Source organism: Eptatretus burgeri, chromosome 8 (assembly GCF_056783735.1).
Source record: "Eptatretus burgeri isolate ZD-2024b chromosome 8, Ebu_testis_v1, whole genome shotgun sequence".
Classification (NCBI taxonomy): Eukaryota; Metazoa; Chordata; class Myxini; order Myxiniformes; family Myxinidae; genus Eptatretus; species Eptatretus burgeri.
The window spans coordinates 76,037,396-76,060,065 of record NC_140968.1 but is presented as its reverse complement, the minus strand read 5'-3'; the positions used below and the strand labels follow the sequence as shown (position 1 = coordinate 76,060,065).

At 41.0% G+C, this 22,670-nt stretch overlaps 1 protein-coding gene across 1 annotated transcript in view; it reads left to right on the top strand.

Moving 5' to 3' along the window:
• PLCG1 (phospholipase C gamma 1) overlaps positions 1 to 22,670 on the top strand; it is a 226,712-nt gene that overhangs the window by 7,963 nt on the left and 196,079 nt on the right. The gene's annotated exons all lie outside the window — the stretch shown is intronic.

Below are 22,670 nucleotides of genomic sequence, written 5' to 3'. Positions count from 1 at the left end.
ATTGGCACACAGCAGATAATTGTCATCCACCAAGTTTAACTTTTCTGTTGATGTTAACTGGGAAGGCATTTTGGATAATAACTGAATTCTTGAAGGCAACATCTGAAAGAATAACATGAGCAGAGACAATCAGGTCGAGTTATGAAAGACAGATCTTGTTCAACAAATTTTGATGATAATGATAACGCAGTAGATTTTGCATATCAAGAGATTCAGATAGCTTTTGATAATACTCAAAATCAGAGTTTATTAGTTGGGGGTGAGTGTATTGGGGGCATGCTGGCAGGTTGAATTGAAAATTGGCTCAATAGATGATAGAGGGTAACAAGCGATCTTTTGTCAGGATGGAAGGCAGCCAATAGTAATGGGTCCATTCCTTTTTGTAATATTTATAAGTGATGCAGGTTTATTTAAATTTGCAGATGGCACTGAGTTTCATGGGAAAAGTAAATAGTTTTAGAAGACAATAATGTGCAGGAAAGTTTGGATGTCTTCGGTGAATGAGTCAGGTCAAAGTGGCTGATTAACTTTCATTTTGTAAAGAGTAAGGTAAAAGGAAGTGGATAATAATGTCATTTTATATCCTGTCGATTGTATAATCTGCGAGTCGTAAATAATATCTCATGTTCACAATTTTGCAGATGCCTGGAGCTTACTGTCACCCCCATCGAACACAAATAACATTGACAGCTCAAACACTCTATTGAACAATATTAAATTGTAACTTTATTACTGTGTTTAATTATAATATTTTGGAGGATTTAAATGAAATATGCACAGTTACAAGGATCTTGCTAATACAGTAGACATATAAAACATGATTGATCTCACCTGCATATAAATACAAATATATGGTCGTGCTTTACACCAATTATTCTGTGGCGTGAATAGTACAGTAATACCTTGTTCAGCACTTTCCCGTGGAACGTTGATTCGTTTTTGAGCTCTTTGGCCTGGAGAAAAATTTCACATAAAAAATTGAGAGTTTATAACACACAGCGCTCCCCGAGTAAATGCACCTGTCACCATTGTTTGTACTGTATGCACACACTCTGAGCCAATCAGCGCTGTTTACTCCGCCTTTATTTTTCAGCAGGATGAGCCTCCTCCATCCTTGTCTGCCAATACTGCCATGTAGAAGTAGGAGAAGAGTTGGAGCGATGCAATTATTCTTTTTACTGATGTTTGTACATGTTTCATGTTTTTGCCAATATTTACTGATGTTGTAATAAAAAATTAAAATTCTTGTTTTGTTTTTTTACAGTGCTTTCAGAAAGTATTCACACCAACTCGACTTTTGTCTCATTTTGTTGTGTTACAGCCTGAGTTTAAAATGGATTCAATTTAAATTTTTTGTCACAGATCTATACAAAATACCCCAAAATGACAATGTGAAAACATGTTTTTGGAAATTTTCACAAATTTATGAAAAAGGAAAATCTGAAATGTCTTACATCAATAAGTATTCAACCCCTTTGCTATGACACTCCAAATTGAGTTCAGGTACATCCAATTTTCTTTGACCATCCTTGACACGTCTCCACAGCTTGATTTGAGTCCACCTGTGGCCAATTCAATTGATTGGACATGATTTAGAAAGAAACACACCTTTTTATATAAGGTCCCACAGTTGACAGTGCATGTCAGAGCAGAAACTCCACCATGAAATCCAAGGAACTGTCTGGAGAACTCCAAGATAGAATTGTGAGGAGGCATAGATCTGGTGAAGGGTATAAAGCAATTTCACAAGTGTTGAAAGTTCCCAAGAGCACAGTATCATAAGTAAATGGAACGAATATGGAACTACGCAGACATTCCTTATGTTGGCCGTCTGACCAAACTGTGCAACTGGGCAAGGACCTTGGTCGGGGGAGGTGTCCAAGAACCCATTGACCACTCTGACAGAACTACAGAGTTCCTTGGCTGAGATGCGAGAACCTGCCAGAAGGACAACAATCTCTGCAGCACTTCAAAAATGTAGGCTTTATGGGAGAGTGGCCAGATGGAAGCCACTCCTGAGAAAAATAAACATGGCAGCATGCCTGGAATTTGCAAAAAAAGCACGTGAAAGACAGAGTATGAGGCAAAAGATTCTGTGGTCTGATGAGACAAAAATTGAACTCTTTGGCCTGAATGCAAAGCGCTACACCTGGCAGAAACTGAGCACAGCTCATCAACCATCTTACACCATCCCTAACTTGAAGCATGGTGGTGGCAGCATCATGCTTTGGGGATGCTTTTCAGCTGCAGCGACTGGGAGACTTGTAAGCATAGAGGAAACGATGAATAGAGCCAAATAGAGACAAATATTTGAGGATAACTTGCTTCAGAGTGCAAAAGACCTGAGACTGCGGCGAAGATTGACGTTCCAACAGGACAATGACTTCAAGCATCCAGCCAAAGCAATACTGCAATGTCTTCAGAACAAGAATGTGAAAGTCCTTGAGTGGCCCAGTGAAAGCCCAGACTTGAATCCCTTTGAGAATCTGTGGAAAGACTTGAAGATTGCTGTTCACCAATGCTCCCAATCCAAATTGACAGAGCTTGAGCAAATCTGCAAGGAAGAGTGGGAGAAAATCCCAAAATCCAGATGTGCAAAACTGATACATACATTCCCAAGAAGACTCGAAGCTGTAATCGCTGCCAAAGGCATTTCTACACGGTATTGACTCGGGATTAAATACTTATTGATGCAAGATTAAATACATTTCAGATTTTCCATTTTTAATTCATTTGTAAAAATTTCTGAAAACATGTTTTCACTTTGTCATAATGTGGTATTTTGTGTAGATCAGTGACAATTTTTTTGTTTTATCCATTTTAAATTAGGGCTGCAACACAACAAAATGTTAAAAAGTCAAGGGGTGTGAATACTTTCTAAAGGGACTGTATAAAATAATATGTTTACCATATGTATAATTATTAACACTATTACTGATACCCAATTAAGCGCTCAAACACAACTCATGCGCAAGAAATAACACTGTTGGGAATGCATCTCCATATAAATAATTGTAATTCGATTAATGACCCCTTTTAGTGCATTTTGATTTGAACTGTCTTCTCTAGGAAAACATATTGAGGGCTAAGTGATGTATTACTATATATCAAGGATAGGTCATATGTCTGGTAAATTTAAGCCAATACATAAATCCGAAAAGATGCAAAGACAGCAAAGTTTTCATCTTCCTAGTATATAAAACACAGTGTGTATCTGTACATTTTTGTATTTGTCTGTTCCCCTTCATAAGGACAATTTGAGTTGGGGTTTAAAGGCCAATCTTTTAACATGACTGTGTGTTCACTTCGGTCTATTTTTGAGGATAAAAAACTAAAAAAACATTTTCCATAAAAGAGTAATTATGTCTCTTCTATTGGAATTGTAGACGGTGGTGTACAGAAGCATTTTAAAAAATAACAATAAATACAAGGTGCAGGGAGGTAAAATTCGTTGCATGTGATGTGAAAGAGTACAGAGTAAAATGAGTGTTCATTTACGTGAGTAGGATCTCAAATAATGAAGATATAAACACACCTGACACGAGGCCGAGGTTTCAGACTTTGGCATGCTGATGAGACTGTGCCGTCAAAATGAAACGTCCCAGAAGATAAACAAAATAGGGTTACATATGTACATGTCGTGTTTTAAAATAACTCTTCTTGCTATGAAACATCATATCTTCCAGTCTTCTTGAATATCCCTAATAAAATATGTCCAACGTGTAAATTTTGACTGGCTTTTTTCTTTTTCTAGCTTAGCTGAGATTTAATTTAAATCAAACACTGGCATTTCTAGCTTAGAAATGTTTCAGAGCTATTAAATTTGAAAAGTAAACCAGGTTTAGGCAGTGGAGTAATGTATAAAATAGTATTCAGACAGTACTTAATAACTTCTTGCAAAATCAGGCCTCAGTTTATTATGTATGTTTATTATGTGTTTATTATGTATACACGCATGTATACATGGGTCAAACGGACCCGGTAATGCATTACTCCCTATTTATTGCGTTGAAGGTGTTAAAACTTTCCTGTACTAAATATACATACTTAATTGAAGGCCCCAACTCAAGCAGGGTTTTTCATTGGCAAAAAGATAATGACAGCAAATTGTCCTCAATTTAGAAGATGACTTGCCAAACACTGTGATTAGACAGAGATCCCCTTCATATTGATATACTGCTTATTTGATAGCCTATATGCCTGGTGTTGGCTTAATGGTTAGGGTGGTGGGCTTGGGATCCTTGGGTCCTGAGTTCAAATCCCGCTCAGCTGTTGAATTAACACCAGGTGGGGTTAACTCGACCTGTCATCCTTCCGAGTTTGGCAAAATGAGTGCCAGCATGCTGGTATACTGTGTCGGAGTGGCGACCCATCCAGGATTGTGCCCAATAGCCAAGGAGACTGCTGAAGCAGCACCAATGCTCTGCACAGAGTATGGTCCCAATGGATGGATGGATGGATGGATGGATAGCCTATCATCACACATGAAGTGTGGAAAAACCAACTACTTAAGAATGGCAGAAATTGAAAGGTAACTTCTGATTATAATTATCCTCAATTAACTCTGTTATGTGAGCAAGAATCTCTGAAATAGATGAATTAGATGAATTTTCATAACTGAGTCTACTTGCATCATTTCATTGATATAATTGAGGACCGTTTTCACTGTGAAATATCTCGACTATGTTTGGTGTGGGTGTTATTGTTACGGGGCCGGGTATCGGTGGCGAGCACGACCACTCGAGGGAGCAGTAGAGTCGGCTCCACCGAACACACCGGAATTGAGTTATCCAAAAGGCACGGGTCCCTTACTGGACCATGAATCGCCAATAATTCGACCGCGTGGGGTAGTGTCAATTGCCAAATTTCAATATACCTAATTACCCACGCGGGCAAAGCTACCGGGGAATTCACACCCTCGACGGACCTCGAGTAGAACAAGCCGTTACCGAGCCCGAACAGTGTGTAACCCGAGCGGAGATTACCAAGGCTCGTCGGACCAAATTAACAATTTATGGCCTCGCTATTTCTCAATACACACCGTGCTAAGCCAATGAAAGAAACAGAAATGAGCTGGAACATTTAACAAAAGGGATATTTATTTATAATGGGGTGGGGGAGCACGCAAGAAGGCAGAGTTAACCGAATAATGAAGGAATAGCAATTTATGTGCAAGCACTTATGCAGTTTTACTTAATAAACTGGCGCCAGAAATACACACACGTACACCCAAAACGAAACGGACCCGTCAGGTCTTTATTGGAGACCTCCAGCTTGAGGAAAGACGAGCTGGAGGTCAGAGTCTATTCTCGGACCTTCCCGCCTCGTGCGGTCTTCGATCTGGTGTGGCGGGACCCGAACCCGCCACACAATGCCGCTCCAAACCCAGACAGGCAATCCTCGCGGGACATGCTCGCAGGCACACAGGCCACAAGAGAAGACGCTCTGTTGGCGGGACCCCAGGAAGGCGACGACTGGCTTCAGAAGACCACCAGACGTCTGAAGACCAGAAGACAATTCCCCCGAAGACCAGAAGATAACCACTCAACCCAACTCTCGTTTGGCCCACGTGCGCTTCTCTTATCCCCCGCTCACACTCCCTCATTGGGCAGAGAGAATGCTCTATGCTCATTTTTGGAGCCAAGCCAGACCGAAACGCTTGTGCCCATATTTGGGGCAAAGCCAGAGCGCAACGCTTGTGCCCATATTTGGGGTGAAGCCAGCACACCAACGTCCAGAGAAGCCCCGCCTCGCACACTGGACTCCGCCCACGTACGTGCTGGCACGCACGCGTGCAATGGTGCTGGTGGATGATGGTGGAAGGAAGCGAGGGCAGGTGTCGTTGTTGTTATTGGTAATTTAAATCCTAACTATCAAAATAACTCACAGCACACGTACAATTAATCACCCATTAAACATAGGACGAGACCCTAACTCGAAACACATACTTACCGATATAGCTGATCTATAGGACCTGGCTGTTGTGTGCAGTAAGCTTCCAAATCCGTAACATTATTGCATATGCTTAGAAGAATTGAGTAAGTTGTTTAATGCCCTGGATTTGTATGTGCTCCACTATAATTTCACGGGTCTTTCTTTCGCAGTGTGATGAAGGTAGAAAAAATATGACTGATAGAAGAATAAACCAATGTCACCCGCAGGGTGACCCGTATCTTGCCAAAAGGTGACCACGTGTGACTTATTTAAGGTCACACTGAGGTGAACAGAGCTGCTATCCACCAGGAGTGACTCCTTGAGGAATATCAGCCTACGAGAGATTCCGATGAGAATCGTTCTACAGAGTAACCATGAAAAATATGCTTTTGCCTCATAACGTCACCAAATGGCGTCATAATGTCTCAAGCTTGACATATCTAGAAAGCACTCATCGAGGTGTTCAATTTGAGGTACTACACGATATGGTTCCTAAAACTTGAAAATTTGACCTTGGGGTCAAATATGTTTGACCTCAGGCGCTTACCATGAAGGTCAAGGCCAATCGCCACCAAAAAATAATCAGCTGAGCGCCAGATCATGAACTATATTCCCATGAAGTTTGAAGACGATCCGATCAAATTTACTCAAAAAATAAGGGTTTCATCGACTCCCCTGATTTGTGACAAAGTGACCTTGACCTTTGACCTTGACCTTCAAAATTTTATGCGCTGAAAGGGACCTCTATAGGCCTCTGATATGCGAAGTTACAAAAATTTCCGATGATAACTGTGCTCTGCAGAATTTTTTTATACGTGATTACAGACAAAAAAACAAACAAAAAAAAAAACATACAAGCTGACTAACATATCTTGCAAAAACTTCGTTTTGGCAAGATAATAAAATATGTTAGAAAAGCAAAGCAGATCATTTGGGGATGATTGTCGTGTAATTAAACATGCAAATAGAACAAATCTACCACAATAAATACTTATTTAGTTCTCTATTTTCTTCAACAATTTCAATTGTTTTGTTTTTGGAATGGAAGTCAGGAAATGAAGTTGTAAACACATGGATATGTTATTTTTGATCTTTCATATCAAACCTTGAAAAATAGGTGGATTTAACTTATTTTCGGATTATTTACATTTGGAGTCCGGAACATGTTGCACATTTTACTGTTGTCCAATTTCTCTTTCATGTCATTTAAATAATTGTAGTTGATAATATACTGAGTGTTCTGAATAGTAAGCTCCAGGATACTGAATAAACCAGACTTTGTGCTGCAAAGGTTAGAGCAACCACTCCATGTCTGGGAGGTCAGCGGTTCAAGCCTCAGCAGTGTCATACCAAAGACTTAAAAAAAAAAGGTGCGTGCTGCTTCCTTGCTTGGCGTTAAGTATTTATAAGGATAGAGCATTGACAATAATGATAAGTTGGCATCCATGGTGAGGAGGCAATTCCTCAGGAAATGTCCTGCTGAGATCTTGATATTTGGTCATTTTCTTGATTTCTGTGTGATTGAAACCAAAATCACTGGGAAATGAAACCTCAATTAATGATAATGCCCTCCCTTCCCTTTTGTGTCTGAGTGCTATGTCCAGTCGCAGTGTTTAGTTTTCTTTGTTCATGCTCGATGGGATCATCAGTTTGTTCGTGAGCATTACTTCCTGGTTTTCAATGATTGATTTTGGTTCGTGTTTCCATGCGATTTCTGGAACTGTGATATTGAAATTTTTGCAGATGTGCTAGTGTTAGTTTATATACAGTCGTGGCCAAAAATATTGGCACCCTTGCACTTTTTTCAAATAACTCACAATTTTCTCCAAAAATAAATTGAAATTGATGAAAGTATTTCTTCTCCACAATTCCTTATTCCACTGATAATATTACAGAACCTTTGTTTTTGATTCAGAACTTGATATACCCTTTTAAATCAGAAAATAAAACGGAATGACATTGACAAAATTATTGACACCCGAGACAATATTTGGAAGCACAGTGCTTCCGAAAGCCATAAATGAGCTTCCTACACCTCTCTGCTTGTATTTTTGGCCAACTCTTCTTGTGCAAACTGCTCCAGTAATCCCAAATTTGAAGGGTGCCTTCTCCCAACTGCTGTTTTCAGATTTCCCCACAGGTGGTCATTGTGATTTACATCGGGACTCATTGCTGGCCACTTCAGAACAGTCCAGCGTTTTGTCTTAAACTATTCATGGGTGCTTTTTGAAGTGTGTTTGGGGTCATTGTTCTGCTGCAAGAACCATGATGCTCGACAAAGACCCAGCTTTCTGACACTGGGTTGAACATTGCACTCCAAATGCCTTGGTAATATCTTGATTTCATGACGCCATGCACACATTCAAGACACCCAGTGCCAGAGGCAGCACAGCAACCCCAAGACATCACTTAACCTGGTGTTGGCTTAGCAGTTAGGGTGATGTCTTGGGATCCTAGGGCCCTGAGTTCAAGCCCCATTTACCGCTGAATTAACACCAGGGGGTTGACTCAGCCTGTCATCCTTCTGAGGTCAGCGAAATGAGTACCAGTGTAGCAGCCAAAAGGCTGCACCTGAAGGGAAGGGGTATTGATGGATTTATTAAATGTGGTATTAGTGTGGCGCGAGCATGATGGGCCGAATGGCCTCCTCCTGTGCAAAAATTATTTTTAATTCCTTGTAACCTCTTCCATGTTTGACTGTAGGGAAGGTGTTCTTTTCTTTGAAGTCTTCATTTTGTTTTCTGTAAACATTGAGATGATGTGCTTTACCAAAAAACTCTAATTTGGTCTCATCTATCCACAGGACATTCTCCCAGAAAGATTTTGGCTTGTTCAGGTTGGTTTTGGCAAACTCCAGTTGGGCTTTCTTATGTCTCTCTCTCAGCAGTGCGGTCCTACTGGGTCTCCTACCATAAAACCCCTTTCATTGAGTTGACGACGGATGGTGCGAATTGAAACTGTCGTTCCTTGTGTCTGAAGGTCAGCTTGAAATTGTCAGTTGATCGAGGTGCTTTCTCCACCAATCTTCGATCAAGTTTTCTCTTGCTGCCACGTCCAGGGAGGTTGACTACAGTGCCATGGGCCTTAAACTTCCTGATAACATTGTGTACGGTGGACACAGGTCCCTGATAACATCAAGGTCTCTGGAGATGGACTTGTAGCCTTGAGATTGTCCATGCTTGGATGCAATCTTGTGCCTGATCTCGGGTTTTCTTTCTTTTCTCCAAGCTCATTGTGGTACACAGTGACACAAAACAGCAGAATGACTCCTTTTCTCTCTTCAAACTGGTAGAATGAGTGATTTTTATATTGTAGGCAGCTCAAAATCACACAAGTCAGTTCAATTCCAAAGCAAAGGAGAATCCCCTGCTTGAAATCTAATTATTTCTCACTTCTAAAAGGTGCCAATAATATTGTCCGGGCCATTTTAGGATTTCTGTGTGGAATAACCTAAGATTTCGTAATTTTTTCAGCTTTTTTGTTTTGTTCCACTGAAAACCAAAGAAATACATATGTAATTTCAACAATTTTTTGGAAGTAATGGTGCATTCTTTGAAAAAAATCTAAGGATGCCAATATTTTTGGCCACGACTGTACGTTGTGCCTTTGTGTGAGCTGTTCTGACATGAGTTTTTATTTTTATTTTTTTAAAGCATCCTGATAGAAGGTGGCTCGTGCTTTCTGTTTCTACTTTGCAAAATCTACACTTTTGTGATTAATTCCGTCCCACCTTCTTTTTATAGCCATTCGTGTAGTGTCCTTGGTCTTGGGCATTTATTATTATTATTATTATTATTATTATTATTATTATTATTATTATTATTTGTTCTCCCTCCCAGTTGAGCTGACCTCTTCTTAGCCATTCCAGTGATCCTTCTTTGTCTATTCCCAACCTGTCCAACTCTTTCTACACTTCTGCTGACAGTCGCCGTGGGGGGAGGCATTACATTTTCACATTGTCCATCCATCCATCCATCCGTACATACGGACGGACATTCGTCTATGCTAATTGCCTCCTCACCAGGTTTCCTGGTGAGGAGGGTATAGGATATGGACACCTAGCAGGATTAAAAACAAAACCTGTCAAATAGCAGAGGAACTCCTTGTGAGCCAACAGCCATCCATATCTAGTGCCCAACCGTGTCTGCGGATCTCCTCCTGCGGTTGGATTACTCTTTTCTTTTCTTTTTTTTTTAGGAAGGCTGGTGGCAGGATTTGCACTCCGGCCACCGTAAAACCCTTCACAACGCAAAGAAAATTGAAAACCCACTCCATGGGAGTACCTCCTGTGCAGCTGCCTTCCTCAGGGCAGCTCACCGGAGACGAGATTGGAGCAAAGCCTTTGGGACCCCCACTCTTTGATAGGGGGAAAACCACTGTGTAACCCTCCCGGGTCAGATTGCAGTGGTGTATGTCGGGGTGGTGCTGAGGTGTCGTCCACCAGACTGCGGTCTTCTTGGATTAACCTGAGGTGGTCCCTTCAGGTGGGTGCCTGGAATGTCCTATCCCTAAGAGAGGATGATCATCTGTCTCTGTTATCTGAGCTCAAGCGTTTGAACATCGGAATTGCAGCACTCTCTGAGGTTCAGAGACTGGATAGTGGCGAGATCATGGTGGGTGGTTGCACCTACGATTGGTCTGGTCGCTCTGATGGTTACCATGTCCAAGGAGTTTTTTGTAGCTGTGTCCAATAAGCTGACTCCAACTATAATTGAGGTAACACTGGTCAACAAGCGTATTATGAGTCAAAGGATTCGTCACTCCTTGGGTGTTGTTTCCCTGGTCTCTGTATAAGCTTCGACTGAGGCGAGTGATCTCACAATGAAGGACGCATTCTATGGCACGCTCGAGTCTGTGGTTGATCGGTGCCCCAGGTGAGATGCTCTTCTAGTCTTGGGGGATTTCATTGCATCGACTGGAACTGATAGGGAAGGTTAGATGTGTGTTGGTCTCCATGGGTCTGGAACTGTGAACCAGAATAGCACTAAGTTCCTTGACTTTGCAAGAAGTCATAGACTTCGGGTGGCTGGTTCATGGTTTCAGTGCCCACAAGCTCATCACTGCATTTGGTATTCCAATGCTGGTGGTGTGGCAAAGGAGATTGACCATATGTTCGTTGATGGTCGCTGGATGATGATCCAGAACTGCAGGGTCTACCGGAGTGCTCAGTTCCTCTATACCGATCACAGGCTTGTGGTAGCAACTCTGAAGTTTCAGCTTAAATCTGGGAGAATGGTACCATCCCAGCCTCGGCTGGATGTTGGAAAGCTCAAGGATGAAAGGGTAGTTGAGGAGTTTGCAAGCAGTCTGAGTGGGGATTTTGGGAGTCTGGGTGCTTTGGGGAATCCTGAAGAGTTGTGGAGTGCCTTCAAGACCACCATCCTTGATGTTGCCGGTGGATGTGTTGGAACTCACCAAAGGGCGAATAAGAATTTTGTCTCAAGGGACACTGGATACCATTGACCGCTGTTTAGGGAGTTGAGGCATAAAACTGTACATGTGCTGAGGGTGGACAATAGGGCTGTCCTTATTTTATTTTTTTCAGAAATTTCAAAGGGCTAACCAGAATTTAGGTTGATATTTATGAGAAAAAAATATGAACCTGAAAAAAAATATTTTAGGGGTTGCTACCGTCCATTGAAATTTGAAAAAAAAGGAATTCATTTTATTTTTTTTATTTTTTTTAATCTTCTGCCAAAATGACATTAACATGTAATGCATGATGTTTTCTGGTGCATTAGAATCTGAAATACTGCAAAAATAGATTGTTTAACTTGGCAAGATTTCTCCAGTCCGTCTCAGTGAAACTTGAAAAGTCTAAAAAAAAATCGAGATTTTATGTATTTTTCGGGTTTTTCGAACTCAGCAGTTTGCAGACAGAGTCTTTGAACAGACGGGACAAGAGCTATGGTTCACTTGTTCAAAGTTGATTTCTTACAGTCCAGGAATCGTTTTCGGTGATCAGTTACCGCTTGTAATAGGTACTGCTCTTGCTCTTCATCGTGCGTAATAAGACTGTTGTACTCAATCGCCAGGGCGACACCATGCTCTGCACAGTCATTCACAACTTTCAGCAAGCTGACGATAGTACGGCTCTATACGAAACTATCTTCATTTTCCCATTGATCCGGGTCTTTGTTTCAGAAAGTCAGAGTTCAAATGTCAATACATCAAAAAACTTCTGCTTCTCGGAGATGCGAAATCTTCCAGTTTTCGGCGCATGATATCTTTCTGGTGAACAATTCTTTTCGATGCTTCATCATCGCCGTCGTCTTGTTCTTTTAGAGTTTGAGATATTTTTCTTTTTGTCTCGATTGACACGTTTCGCTCAAATAGACATAATGGTATCAGTTCTGCCGATAAATACCACAGCTGTCCCAGCAACTTTTTCACCGTTGCCTTAGATATATCAACGTTCACTTTGGAATATTTATCCATTCACTTCAACAATGTCAGGTCTGAATTCAGTATATATTCTGAAACGACAGAATAGTTATCATTAGTTCACGGAAGGCAATTTTGCTAAATGCCTGAATGACCGGATACCAGACCTGAAATTGACGGCAGTCAGTCGGTCACTGACTGACTGACTGACTGACTCGGTGATTCAATGGAGTAATGAGCAGACAATACAACAGATCTCAACAATAAATATCTCATACGTACAACAAGCCATGTCAGTACAAGAACAAAAGACATAATTTCATCCTGCTTACAGGGGAATTTGCGCATTGCGTTCATCCAAAACTGTCTCGGTGTACTGCAGTTAGAGCAGAGGGTGGGAGGCTCTTGACAGAGGAGTCTGACGTGAAGGCCCTCTGGCCCGGTTACTTTGAGCAGCTGTACCAGGCTGATCCAGCAGCTGTTGGGTTGGATGTCAGTGGTGTTCCTATCACTATTGCTGACCCTCCAATCAACTGTGATCCACCTTCGTTTGTGGAAACACAGGCTGCGGTGAATCGCTCAAAATGGGTTAAAGCTCTTGGGATCTGTGGCATCCATGCTGAACTTCTCAAGGCTGGTGGAAATGCTCTACTCATGTCATCGTATGCAGTTCTATGCTCTGCCTGGAGCACAGGCATCATCCCAACTGACAGTAAGAGGGGCCTTGTTGTCCCTCTCTGGAAAGGGAAGGATGATCGCCAGGAATGCAACAACTACAGAGTGGTGATGCTGCTCTCAGTGCCAGGCAAGGTCTTTGCACGGATAATTATTATTGATGGGGTTCACTGCCATCTGCTTGAGCACCAGCGCCCAGAGCAATCAGGCTTTACACCAAAGAGGTCAACGATTGACCGTATCCTTGCCCTTCAGGCCCTCTCCGAATGCAGACAAGCGTTTCAGCAGGGGCTGCTTGCAACCTTTGTTGATCTCTGCAAAGCATTTGATTCGGTGAATTGGGATGCCCTCTGGAGGATTATTGGTCTTCGTGGGGTGCCAACAAATCTGATCAATCTGATGTCGAAACTATACTCTGGTATTGAGAGTGCTGTGAGATGTGGTGGTACCATCTCTGACTTATTTGTAGTTGTGACTGGAGTTCGTCAGGGGTGTGTACTTGCCCCCACAATTTTTAGTGCTTGTATGGACTGAATTATTGGGAGGATGTCAGAGATCAAGCTGCAGTGCATTGTTTGTGAATATCAAGATCTCTGACCTTGATTTTGCAGATGAAGCAGTCATCTTTGAGGTGACTGCATATCCTTTTGGGGGCCCTCGAGGTGCTGAATGAGGAGTCGGAGCTGCTGGGATTACGGGTTTCCTGGGTCAAAACTAAGATCCAGGCTTGCGATGACATTTTGGATGCTGCTATCTTGTCTGTACCATGGTGAGGATGTTGAGGTCATGGAAAGATTCACTTCCCTTGGCAGTGATATTCATGTCTCTGCTGGTTGTGAGCCAGAGGTCAATATACATCTGGGTTGGGCCTGGGGAGTTCTTGGATTCACTGGATCATGGGGTGTGACGCTGTCGGTGCCTGTGCAGAAGGATGAAAGTCCGAGTCTTCAGGTCCTTGGTGCTTTCATTCTTGCTCTCAGGATGTGATACTTGCACTGACCAAGGATCTGAAACGGAGACTTTATTCCTTTGGTACCAGGTCTCTTCGGAGAATCCTTGCTTATCGCTGGTCGGACTTTGTGTCCAATGAGCAGTTGCTGAGAGAGACTCAAATGAGATTTGTTTCCTGTATTGTCTGTGAGCATCAGCTGCGGCTGTATGGACATGTGGCTAATTTTCCTGATGCTGATCCTGCTCACCAGATTCTCTCAGCGAGGGAGCCTCGTGAGTGGAGGAGGTCAATGGGCCGACAACGTGTCTCGTGATTGCAGCAGTTTGATCTCAAGAATATTTGGATGGGCCAGGCATCTGCCTGGGGGATGGCCAAACGGAGGCCACTGGAGTACTGGCGGAGAGTGAATGCAGAGACGTGCTGCTCTGGTGCATGCTTCCATACCTGAATTGACGCATGGTCTGGCAGCCATATTGGATTGAACCAAAATCTTTGAAACAATTATTTCTCTTGAACCACTTCATCAATCGACGTGAAACGTGAAAATTATGATCTCGTAGTCATGTTGAATTTGTTTTAAATTTCAACGTGATCAGATGCAAGATTTGGCATCGAGAATAATTTAATATCTTGACAGTTCAGAGATTTAAATCAAACACTTGCTACAAGTATCGTAATGACGTAATAATGTTGGCGGAGGCATATCCAGCGACGTCGCGACATTGAAGAGTGCCCTTCTATTTATTTTCTTCTTTTTTTATCACTCCTGCTCTTTTGTCTTTCTCTCAGTTGTTGGTGTATATTTGTTGATATTTTGTTATATTTTTCTTTTGTCTTTTTTGCAATTGTTGAGGCTGTTTTTGATACTGTTTCGGTTTTGGTGGTGTGACATCTTCTATTCGCATCTGTTTTTGGAAACCTTTGCAAGGTGAGTGAGATGCTTTTTCCGGTTTGTTCTCATGCTTGTGTACATATTCTAGTCGGTAATCTGTTGAACTTTTCACATACTCTGCTAATCCTACATTCGGCAATCTGAGCACTTGATTGAGTTTCATCAGGTCAGAACCTCCTCCTTTTCTCGGCAGGTATATTCTTGGGATTCATTGATTTTTATTGAAAGTTTTGTGGATAGTGAGTAGTTTCCTTGTTTTGATTTCTGGTTTTATGATTTCTGCTTTGGGCCAGTTTACTCTTCTGCAGCTGTATTGGAACATTGGTACTGTTAGTTGGTTTATGGCTTTGGTTTTGTTCCTTGGTGAGAAATATGTTTTCAGGATCATCTTCGTTCTATGCAGTTATTCTTTGGTAATTGTTTTTCGCATTGTTTCATGGCATGTTGTTTGTGTGTATGGATACGCTGTGAAGAGGTGTGGAGAAGGAGGGAGAGTTTAAGAGAGCTCGGGAGAGAGAGACAAAAGAATAGTTACAAAAGGGTGCTTAGGACCTGCTACACAAACACAATGCATTTCCCTGTCCACTGATACAAGGGGAGAGGTAATCTAACTAAACTAAATACAACTGATATAATCTAAACTCCCGGGTTCCTTTTTGTGTTTGATGTAACTCCTTGGGGTCATCCAAAACTGCAAGAATATAATATAAATATAATAGGGACTAATTTGTCATTAATGCAGCAGCAGGCTACTGACTACTGGTTTTATTCAATTCTGAACATCATTGTGTTCTGTTGCTCATATGCATATTGTAATTGAACCATATTAGGACCCTGGGTCAACACTCTTGAACATTCCAATGATGTCTAGAGAAGTGGACTGGATATTAAAGGTGCACCATAGTTATCATGTGGAAGACCATTTTCTCCTAATTTTTGTATAATGCCTGTTACATAGCATACTGGTTTCCTTCTAAGCTTTGGTATTCGAGAAGTCTTTTTGTGGCATACCAAAACAGTTTATGTTTGGGAATCTGTGTGCGCATTCTTCCTTGTCGTTTTTAGCACCACCTCATGGCTTTCATAGAATACAAGAAATATGTAAAACTATTTTTGATTTGTGCCTGTTTCTACATCATGCTATGACAAGATTGTGCACTGACTTTACGAGTTAATAATTTTGCATACAGTATACAGTAATTTTGAATTCTCTACCATGGATGAGTGACTGACTATTGGTTCTCTGAAGTCAAAAATACTCAGACAAAATGAAGACCTGTTTATGAACTGGTGATTAATCCAACCTCTACAAAGAAACTAGATTTGCGAGGTCAGAGTACACGTGTGAAAATTCCAGATGCTTCTGGCAGTTCTGATAAGCAACTTGCTTCAAACAGTGGTAAAAGTGGGATTATAAGAAGATGTCATCCCAGGCATTTAGCATTTGTATTTACATAGAATGGAAAAGCAAGTTAACCAGTTCCTCAATGTTATTTGCTATGAACTCTTATCATATTGTTCTAGAAAACGATCCCTTCTTCAGCTTCACTGAACTACAATACACATGCAGCTTTTTAAAAGGAAAATCTCTTGTTTTGTTTAAAATAATTTGAAGTCTATTCAAAGATGGTCGGAAGATCATATTTACTCTTCGTGGTATTCATGCTAAATCTCTGGAATTATCCTGCAAAGTATTTTTCAGCATTGTTAAAAGTAAGAATGCGCAAACAAAAGGTATCTCTTCAAGCGTTACTTACAAAGACATCATATTCTTGGTTTTAGTCGATAAAGTTGGAAAACACCTTGGTGTTGTTCCTTTCTGACAACATAGTATTAATAACTGGAGAGTTCAGAGAACACCTTACCCCATGCAGTGTTACCTTACCCCAAACACCCTCGAAGGGTCGTTTCAACTCTTGCTTTGCATTTCCGAGCACAATCTATATTTAACCTCCGCCATCGAAGACCGGAGGTTACTGTTTTCACCCCTTTCTGTTTGTTTGTTTTTTTTGTTTGTTTGTGAACAGTATTACGGAAAAACTCCTCAACAGATTTCGACGAAACTTGGTGGGGGGGGGGGGTTAGGTATGGTCCAAGGATCATGCCATTAGATTTTGGACTTGGTTCCCCCCCCCAAAAAAAAAAATTGTTAGAGAAAATTTTTTTTTGCATTTCTACATGTTTTAAGTGATTTCCAACCCCCCCAAAAAATTGTGAGAAAAATTTTTTTTTGCACTTCTACATGTTTTAAGTGATTTCCAACCCCCCCCCCCACAAAAAAATTATTAGAGAAAAAAAATTTTTTTGAAACTTTTTTTTCAACAAAATTTCGATTTCTTTTTTTTTTTGCATTTCTACATGTTTTAAGTGATTTCCAACCCCCCCCCCCCTAAAAAAATGTTGGAGAAAAGAACTATGACTCTCAGCACTGTTGACATATTTAATGAATAAGATATAAGGTTCACTTGAGTGACCCAGCAGTATTGGCGGCGGAGGTTTTGCACTCTCCCGAGTGCTCCCCCTCTAGTTCCTACGTGTTGCAATTTTGTCTGAATCTCGATATTCTCCAACGCTGAGAGTGCAAGTAGCAAATTTGATAAGTGAAGGTGGTGTAAAATGATGTAATATTTTGTCCAAGTACTGCTAAACTGGGGATTTTTGGAAGTGCCAACAAGGTGATTTGTGCTCTACAGTGTTCAAGTATATAATTCTATTGAAATCGAATAAAAGTTTTAAAGGCTGAAGAAAAATAAAAACTTTTTTTTGGAAGTTTACCGCCATTGATGCACAGTCTTTTACACCACTTTATTTAATACGTTAAATGAGTTATTCGTGCCTATTCTTTTATGTCCTTTTGATCTCCCTCAAAGCAGTAAGTTTCCTTTTTGAAATGATTTTCAATTTTGTTTGGTGCCAGACAGGCAGACAGATTGAAAAGATTACCTTATTCCTCTGTGCGCATGCACACTCGGGACGAGATTCTATACAATTTTCAGAGCCAAACTACTACTAAACTGCAGGTTTATGTTCCGATCTATGTTCCGATTTGTGTTCTACAGTGTTCAAAATGTAAAATTCAATTGAAATGAAGTAGTTCCCTGATCATAGAGTGACATTTGTACAGACAGACAGACAGAGTGAACCAATTGGTTCACCCTGCTATGTACTTTGTGTGTATGGTAATATACACAAAAATGGCTTCTCAAGGAAGCAAAAGGTCATTTAAGGTATAAAGAAAAGTAAATTATTTTCATTGCATTTAGATGAGTGTGCAGATGCAACTAATTTTTCATCTCTGCTTACATATACCAGGTTTGAATCAGAAATAACAATGAAGGAACTACAAATACAAAGAACTACAAGGAACTTAAATGCAGGAGGAGGCCATTAGCCCCATCAAGCATGCGCAAAGTTATTCTTTTGTGAAGCTCTGTCAAGGCATTGAACAACATGAGAGACATTCAATAAAATGAATGAGTCCGTAACAAACTCGTACGGCACTTGGTGGAGTGCATACCTCCGCCAGGCTGAACAATTTACGTTTTGTATCCCACTGATAGGCTGGATCTGCATCCGAACCTCATCAAAATCGAATCGGCTTGTTCTCAACACCAATACAACTCATCCACCATGTTTTGTTATAACTCGTCCACAACTTTTTGAAATATCTTGCTGCATACCGTTTTTTGGCCCGATCTCTCAATGGTGAAGCAACACTTGTAAAAATGAAGAACATTCCAGTATCAGATCCAGATCTCGATATTCACCGAAATCGAATTGCTTGATCCTTGTCACACGTCCAACCTGTCCACCAAGTGAGATGTCCTGCTATATCGCGATTTTAGCCCTATCACTCAATGGTTAAGATGCACTTTCAAAAATTCATCTGATCTGGATATTCATCCTTGTCACACACACAACCTGGCCACCAAATTTCGTCTGAATCCATTCACAACTTTTTGAGATATCCTGCTTTTACAGTCAGACAGGGGTGAAAGCATAACCTCCATCCACCTTTGGTGGCGGAGGTAAAAATTGATTGCATTGACAAATTTGTATCGGTGAGTGCATGGAGAGGACTCATTCCATGACTGGTAAGTCCAGCAGTGCTCTGGCAAAAGTTAAAGAAGTTGCAACCACTGCCAAATTCACACACTGCTGTATACATCGCAGCACCCTGGCAATCCCCCAGAAGTCTCCCAATTTTTGTTTTTTTTAAATGGGGCTGTGAAGTTGCATAATTAATTGAAGCACAACCGCTAATTTCACGTTTCTTTTCGCTATTGGGCAATTAATTGGGTGTGAGGTGGGGGAAGTGGTCATGAAAAGCTGCCTCTCCATACAGAAGTGAATTGGCTTTCTCATGGAAAGGTGTTGACCCATTTGTTTGATCTCCATTCTAAGACGCAAGTTTTTCTCGGTGACATAAATTAAGAGTTTTCTTCTGACTTTCTTGAATGGGCTGTGGTTTTCAAGACTGGCCTATTTGAAGGACATTTACACATCTTGATGAAGTGAATGCCGATCTACAAGGTCTGAAAACTACTTTTCTTGTTCATGATAAACTAAAAAGTATTTGTGAAGAAACCTCACTCACTTCACAGTAACAAAAATACAATCATTCCCAACTATCAATTGTTACCAAATATGATTTTCTTCTTGAAAATTAATTGAAACCTCATGCAGACCTGATTCCTCACAATTAAAGAACTCTCTCTTGCTCTGATCTCAAATCTTTGTGAATATTTCCCTGTGGATGTAGCATATAAAAACTAGATCAGAGACCAATTTTCAGAGATCCGAGACCAGAGTTGAGGAAAACACCATCAGGTAACTTATTGGCGAAGGATAGGGAAGAGGTGATAAAACTTTCTCGTGATGGTGAGCTTCAGTTTGAATGTCAGTGTGTCTCTCAGATTTATTTATTTTTCTTTTTATATTTTTGGGGGATGAGGGGAATAGAAAAGTATCCACAGATTTCCGCAAGGGCATTTAAATTCCTCATGATTTTTCACAAGCTATCTGTGCGAGACTGGATTTTCTGCCATAATAGCGACAAAGAAGCAAGTACAGTGCAGGACAAACTAAACGCTGTTTCAGATTTTCAGCTGATATGACCAAGGTTTCAACTGATATCCACTTACTGTGTTCCATCAATCAAGCACACTCCTCCCATTAAAGACGTTCTGGAAAACTGATAGTGACGGCAGTGTATATCCAGTCCTCATGGTTTCCATTTGGGACCACACTGTCAAGTATCAATATGACATCCTTTAGTTCTTCTTTCATTCATGAGTGCCTCTCTTTTGTTTGCTTAGTTTCAAATTATATTATTTTGTGTGCACATGTATCTTTACGTTTGAATTCTAGCTTAAGTTTCCCTTCCATGCATTCGATCATAAAACGGAATTTGGAATATTCTATGGAAATTGCATCGATCGAGGTTTCACTCAGATGGACGTTAAGCCGGGTGTCTTATCTTCTCGCATTATCTGGTATGCTTGGTATTGGCTTAATGGTTAGGGTGGTGGGCTTGGGATCCGAGGATCCTGAGTTCAAATCTCCCTCAGCTGTTGAATTAATACCAGGTGGGGTTGACTCTGCCTGTCATCCTTCCGAGGTCGGCAAAATGAGTGCCAGCTTGCTGGTATACTATGTCGGAGTGGCGACCCGTCCAGGATTGTGCCCAATAGCCAAGGAGACTGCTTAGGTAGCACCAAGGCTCTGCACAGAGTGTGGTCCCAATGGATGGATGGATTTTAATTTATGAAAAATGCAATCCCTGGAGTTTGGCTACATACATACATGTGCCACAGCTCCATTGTAATACGATGATAATTGTCATCATTGTCTTTCAGAATGATGATATTTATGATGTCTTTCAGTGCATTTCATTTGAGTTGTATGAAAAACCTGCTGTTGGTCGATTTAATTAAAAAAATTTTTGTTACATCGAAGAGAAAAGTTTTGGAACCTCTGATCTGGCAGAAGACATTTGCCTCCCGCCTGCGATTCCCACTCCCTCCCCCCTTTCGCACTTACTCTCAACCCAAGGCTTCACTCGCTTTCAAAAAGATTTGGGGCCTGGGCCCCCTCGAACTTCAGATCCTTCCCCCACCACCCCCAACATAACATTTAGCACAGTGGCACATGTTGAAAAATAGGCTGATTGTTATAAAGTGGCCTATCATAGCCAAGGGGTTAAAATTGATTTGGGGCACAGCAAAAAACATTCGGAGCACGTGCCCAGCGACGCCCCTGCTCTCAACTCCACCTTCCCCTCCTCACACTTAGCTTCCCGCTTACCTGCTTTCTCTGTTGGCTTGCACATCTTTTCTGTTTTTCTACTCGTGGTGTACGAAACTTCATTCTATAATGGTTAAATGCCTGTTAAATAAAATATTCATAAATGCTTTTCATGGGAAAGAAGTTCTGACTTTTTATGATTGAGTGGGTTAACATCCTTTTCTCGGTGCATTTACTTGGCCACATTAATAGCCAAGCTGATACAGATTAATTTTATGAAATTATTTCTCAGGTATCTCTTCTCTACTTGGTTTATATTTCTTCATTGCTCCCTTTTTACTTTATTTTCCTCACTGTGTTACCATCTTTCTTTTATCATCAATAATTTATTATCATTGGAACAACACGGCATGCAATGGAAAGCCGAATCGATGAGTCAGGGTGCATTCTATTCAAGCTTGGTACAATAGTTATAAATGATGTGTCAGTGGATTGTAGGATAATGAATACATGTCATACAATTATGAAGAGGGTCGGGAGTTTTGTAGAGCTATAGGATTACAAAAAAAAACATTGCATACATCGTCGAGACACCTGGAAGAGCTCACGTTTGACCATCTTGTGATTTTTATCAATGTCTGAAAGAGAAGGAAGAGGCTGCAGCCTACCCGTCTGAAGGATGAAGGATGTCACGGCAGAGGGTGGAGTCATCAGAAAATAGATAAAGAGGATTTTTCAGAGAATCGGAGACATCATCGATGAAGATCAGGAATAGGACTGGGCCCAGAACACTGCCTTGGGGTGCTCCAGCCTTGACAGGGAGAGGAGATAAAAGGATTCCGTTGAGAGCCACATGTTGGCTACGAGAGTAGAGGAGGTGAGTTAGCCTTTTGGTTTCAAACTTGGACCCTATGATGATTATTTACAAGTGATTATGAAATGCTATTAAACATGTCGTGATATGCTGCTTTAAAAAAAAATTACCGAGGCTCATGGAAGAGCAAGGTGACAGTGGGTATTAACTGACAGACGCTATGGCAACAGCTAGGCAATTGCACAATTAAGCAAGGCAACGAACAAACGTGGGAGGGGGGGGAGGATGGGAGAAAACACAGCAACCCACAACTAAGAGGGCTTGGGTCAGCAGGGTCATTGTGCCTAAAATAATATTGTGGATAAGGGTTGGAGATGAAATGGTATAGCAGTACATCAACTGCTTGATGCCCTGGAGGGAAGAATTGGATATAACAACTGCAGGAATAGTCCATTTGCCATTTTGAGAAGCTATGAATTGTCAAAGGTACAAGGTTTTTTGGTTGATTTGTGATCCCAATGGGTCCCTGAAGTATTCCAGCTGGGTTGTCCTCAGGACATCTTTGGGCAAACTTTTTTATATACAAATTAGGTCTGCCATTACTGAAAAATCGATTTGTTGAATATCTCTGCAACTATGCATGATAATGTCACAGAAATGGTGTCTATGCCCATGTTTTCATGGTCAAGGATTAAGATAAAGGCATTAAAAAAGTTACCACATCCATATATTTTGTCTTTATGCAAATTAGGTGCCGCCATTACCGAAAAATC